Genomic DNA, 6,000 nt, shown 5'->3' on the forward strand with positions numbered 1-6,000 from the left:
ACATCAAGGGGAAGACCCCTGTAAGAATTTCTGGCTCCCATGTCACTGCTGTGAACAATGTTGTCAGAGTCTTATGCCACTTTTACAGACTCACAATAAAACATACAAAAATGAAACCAAAATGTTAGGGAACATCCTTTCCAGGGTAATGACTTGTATATAAGGCATAATAAATAGCCAAAGCCAAAAAAATGCTCCTCCACACCTTGGGCTATGTTCACACATAACGATTTTGATGTCTTTTTGAACTTTAGTATTGCTTTCAACCAAGACAAATGCATTCACTAGGAAATGTCATTTTAACATTTTACAACCTTATCTGGCCATGTGGTGTGAGACACATCATCAGACACATCCTGTTTCATTTATGAAGGAGGGACTGGAAGGTCACCTGAAAGCAGTGTTCCCATTATTAGTAATTTGGTACTCCCATACTGTTTGCCTATGCGTTGACTGCAAGGCCTGGCCTGCACCAAATTTAGACGCACCCCAATACCCCTTTGAAGAAACGTACAGGAGGGCCATCTGAAAGCAATGTTCCCATTATTAGGAAGTTGGTCCTCCCATACTCTTTGCTTATGCAGTGAATGCAACACCTGCCCCAAATTTGGACGTACTCCATTACCCCTTTGAAGAGACGTACAGGAGGGCCACCTGAAAGCAATGTTCCCATTATTAGGAAGCTGGTCCTCCCATATTGTTTGCCCATGCATTGAATGCAACACCTGCCCCAAATTTTGACGCACCCCAATACACCTTTGAAGAGACATACAGGAGGGCCACCTGAAAGCAATGTTCACCTTAATTGTTAGGAAATTGGTCCTCCAATAATGTCTGAATATGCATTGAATGTAAGGCCTGCCCTGCACTAAATTTAGACGCACCTCAATACCCCTTTGAAAAGACATACAGGAGGGCCAACTGAAAGCAATGTTCCCATTATTAGTAATTTGGTACAATCTTACTGTTTGCCTATGCATTGAATGTAAGGCCTGCCCTCCTGCACCAAATTTAGATGAACCCCAATACCCATTTGAAGAGACATACAGGAGGGCCACCTGAAAGCATGTTTCCATTATTAGTAATTTGGTACAATCATACTGTTTGCCTATGCATTGAATGCAAGGCCTGCCCTCCTGCACCAAACTTAGATGCACCCTAATACTCATTTGAAGAGACATACAGGAGGGCCACCTGAAAACAATGTTTCCATTATTAAGAAGTTGGTCTTCCAATACTGTCTGAATATGCATTGAATGTAAGGCCTGCCCTGCACTAAATTTAGACGCACCTCAATACCCCTTTGAAGAGACGTACAGGAGGGCCACGTGAAAGCAATGTTCCCATTATTAGGAATTTGGTACTCCCATATTCTTTGCCTGTGCATTGAATGCAAGACCTGCCCTGCTCCAAATTTAGATGCACCCCAATACCACTTTGAAGAGACGTACAGGAGGGTCACCTGAAAGCAATGTTCCCATTATTAGGAAGTTTGTCCCCACATACTGTCTGCTTATCCATTGAATGCAAAGCCTTCCTTGCACTAAATTTAGACGCACCCCAATACCTCTTTGAAGAGACGTACAGGAGGGCCACCTAAAAGCAATGTTCCCATTATTAGGAATTTAGTACTCCCATACTGTTTGCCTCTGTATTGAAGGCAAGGCTTGCCCTGCACCAAATTTAGACGCACCCCAATACCCCTTTGAAGAGACGTACAGGAGGGCCACCTGAAAGTAATGTTCCCATCAGGTACGGACTGGGGTCTGAAATTCAGCCCTGGCATTTGAAATCACACAGGCCCATGCTGTCCCCATCCCCAGACACCAGATGGAATATATTACTATGAATCTTACTCTGGATAGAGGAAAGCAAGATTTACTACACGAACAATATTTCTAATGATAGCTGTGGCCTGCTGGGGTAAGTGACAGAGTCTGCAACTTTGTGCTCCGTCACAACTCTTAGCAATTTGGGTGTCTTGAGAACACCAATTCTGCTAACAAGGCAGCCCACGACCAGACAGGCCCTTCTGGCATTTGCCAGAATTGCCAGATGGCCAGTCTGGCATAGCACTGATATCTATATACACCTTGATTAGTCCTCAGAAGGACAGTTGGTTTACCCACACTAACTAATAACATTTAAAATCTCTCCCTATCTCAGCAGCAACTCCCCCTACACTGTCTGAGTCCAGAGCAGACAGTGACGAGCAGGGCGGAAACCGGTCTATTATAAACCTGATGACACTGTGCGGCCAGCCAATCACTGTAATGCCACAACCAACATGGCTGCAGCATTACAGTGTATGGCAACCAAACCCTGCATATTGATTGCCAAGCATGCAGGGTGGGGACTGGAACTCACGCCAAGCAAAGCCATAAATACTTGCTGATGTAGTAACACGGGAAAGTGTCACCGGGGTTTAGGCAAGGGGCGCTAGCCGGGAACATGAGCCGATACACACGGAGTGAGAAGACCGAAGTGTGTGCACAGGACGTGAGCTAGGCCAGTCACGTGATCACAGGGGGCAGAGCTAAATAGGTCACGTGACCACAGGCGGTGGAGCAACCCCGCAAGCAGACAGAGAGCCAATCGTGGTGTGGAGAAAGGTGCGCAAACCGAATAACGAAGTCAAGGCAAAGCCAAGGGTCAGAAGGCAGACAGGTACCACCGACACTGGACCCAGGAACTAGCAGCATTAATGGCCACCCCAGAACCAAAGAGAGGCGGACAAACTTAACCCTGATCTGACCAGGACGGAGCAGAACCACCCCATCTTGAGTCATGACAATTACGCTCCAAGCATCGCGAGCACTGCGATGCTCGGGCGAGCACCGAGTAGTGGCGAGTATGCTCACTAATCACAAGGTGGAACGCAAACTGCACAAAGTAACCAGAAGCTGGGTATTAAGCACTTGCGGTCATGCACAGGGTGCTGGAATGCACGCCGAACTATTGTATCAAATGTCCGCAAGATGGAATGCAAAATTCCACTGAGCAACCAGAAGTTAGGTATTAGGCGCTTTCGGTCTTGCGCAAAGTGGTGGAATGCACGCCGGACTGATATATCAGATATCTGGCATTAATGTTTAGTATCCTGGAATGCATGAGCACCTAGATGTATGTGGGATTGTTGCTTCCGGTTGTGTATGGGATACATGCTGCAGCAATATGATGGCCTGATAATTAGGTATGTGACATATGTATATTGATCTGTGTGACCCGGTTTACTATTCCGACAGCTATTGGGAGCTTATCATTGCATTTACCAATTGATGGGGGTTATTTAAGTCCACCCTATTTTTACCACCAGTTATGCTTCATTCATAATTGCATCAGGCATCTCTGATATCGCTATTGTAAAGGCCTCCTGATGAACCGTGACAGCGGAGAAACACGTTGGGGCGCATCCTGTGCACGATAAGTGATCCTTTTACTATGGCATTTAGTTTTTTCCTAATGTATTAACTATATTTGACCTATGATTTAGGCAACAATAATCAAATTCCATTGTTGACATCCTTTGGAGCACAAGTCATTGTATGGGATGATAATCTAACATTGTTATTAATTCTTTCATTTTTTTTCTGGTCTACAATATACCTGCAAGCTCTCTCTATGTTTTTTCCTGTTTTTTTTATCTCTTCCCTATAGAATATTGTTTTCCCACCTTTATTGTTAGGGCAGGATAGGGAAGGGAGAGACAGTCCTTGGTGAGTTGGGGCGCCAATTTGTCTCTCAGGGTGCCAATCTCCACAGCAAGGCAGGTTTTGAGAAAGGTTTATTGCAGCGTCTTTGTGGGATTTTATGTGGTATATTTTCAATTATGGTATCTTAGCAATTTGTTCAATGGGTGGGTGTGTTTTAAAATATTGGATAACTAAAGAAGTAATTTTAAGAGAATATATGTTCACCTAATTGGGGTGCCACCACTGAGGACTGTACTGTGTGATGTTAAGGTGGAGGAAGAGGAAGAGAAGCCACTTGATGCAGCGCTTGCCATCTACTGGAGCAGATGTTCTTTCTGGCCCTCATCTACAAAGAATACCATTGTATGGCTTCTAAAGAAAGGGAGCGGAGTTGCCCGTCCAGTAACAGAAGTTGTGAAAATGCTGCGCAAATTCTGACTTCAGCAAAACAAACCGACTTCTCATCCCTCATATCATACCTGTCTCACAACCCTGAACAGCTATTCAGTACTTTCAATTCTTTCCTGCATCCACCAGTTCCCCCTCCCTCTCCTCTCACCTCAGCTGAATACTTTGCCTCACCATCTGTGAACTTGACACAATAAAGTCCCACCTCATTCCAAACTTTACCACAGTCTTCATCACAAGCCTAAACCACCTATTCAACCTGTGACTAATAACTGGTGTCTTCCATCCTGATTGAAACATATCTCAATCATACCAATCCTCAAAAAGCCTACCCTTGACCCGTCCTCTGTGTCTACCTATCGCCCCATATCATTTCTCCCCTATGCCTCCAAACTACTGGAACAAAATGTCCATTTTGAACTGTCCTCCCACCTCTCCTCTTGCTCCCTCTTTGACCGCTTACAATCTGACTTCAGACCACACCATTCCACTGAAGCTGCACTGATTTAAGTCTCCAATGACCTACTAACCTCCAAATGAAAGCAATGTGAGTTTGTCCTTCTCCTGAACCTGGCATCTGTCTTTGACACAGTGGATCATTCCCTCTTACTAAAGACCTTATGATGTGTTGACATTAAAAACTTGGCCCTTTGTTGGATCTCTTTGTACCTAACAGACAGGGCATTCAGTGTCTCCCACTCACACACCATCTCGTCATCTCGCTCTCTATGTGTTGGTGTCTACCAAAGTTCAGTTGTAAAACCGGGAGCTATGCTTAGAGGGCACATGAACGTGCTCCCTCTCTCTTAAAGGGACCATTCGCATCAACCTAAGGGTTTTCCAACCTAGAGCTGGGCGACACCTTCTATTTAAGGCTTCTCCTCCAATATGGAGGTGCCTGAGCTATATTGCTAGTTTGCCTTGCATGCTTTCTATTTGTCAGGTTCCCCAGGTTCGTCTGTCTGCTTGTCTACCCTGTACCCTTCTGCTCTTACCTGTCTGTGCCCAACTTTTCGTACCTGTCTGCGCTCTTGTGTCCATCAGCTGGTCCAGATCACACCTGCCATTGACCATCTGTTCAACACCTGGTCCAGCTCGCACCTGCCAGTGCTTTATGTTCCTCAGCCGGTCCCATCAGCACCCATGGTTCCAGAGTCCCTACAGTGTCTGCCTGTGTTTTTCATCCCTTCTTTAGGCCATAGCAGCTTACCCGCTGTAGGGGGTCAGCTGCCACCTTCTGTAGGTCAGCCATGGAGTAGCACCTGATGCCACCTCTTTGTACCTGCTTGGATCGCAGTTTCCGTCTGCTGCCCCTTGTCCGAGTTGAGATTTGGTAGGCCATCTAGTTATGCCACTTCCAGGCTTTCAGAGTGATACCGAATAGTGATTATATCACCTTGCCCGTTACAGTCTCCATATGCTGGGTTGGCTGTAGTGGAATAGGTGTCAGTCCCTGCCATAGTAATTCTACTTTATTGCAATTGATGCCACTTTGTTCATGTCTGCCACTAATTTTTTTAAATGTGCAGTCTTCTGGTTGGGTCTCCTTCATGCATGTTGCCTGCAGCAGTAGGCCTCCAAGACCTTCAGGCTTCCACTTCCTTGACTCCGTGTTATTATCCTTAGGTATTTTTGACAATTTTAGTCTATGAAATTTATATGATATTTGTGATACCTGAGTGTGGATGAGTATGAAAGAAGGTTGAGCTGTTCAATGAGGCATTAGTGCTCCCAGCATAGGACACCTACACCGATCCCTTACCCACCTTGTCTTAATGTGATGTTCAATTGAAGCTGTAAATGCTGTCCCAAAACCCGATACCTCATGCCTGACTGATTACTGCAGTGCCATGCTACAATTAGTACTGCGGGTGAAATGAGGCCACTTTCCTGGTGTCTG

The sequence above is a fragment of the Ranitomeya imitator genome, chromosome 3 (genome assembly GCF_032444005.1).
Source record: "Ranitomeya imitator isolate aRanImi1 chromosome 3, aRanImi1.pri, whole genome shotgun sequence".
Taxonomy (NCBI): domain Eukaryota; kingdom Metazoa; phylum Chordata; class Amphibia; order Anura; family Dendrobatidae; genus Ranitomeya; species Ranitomeya imitator.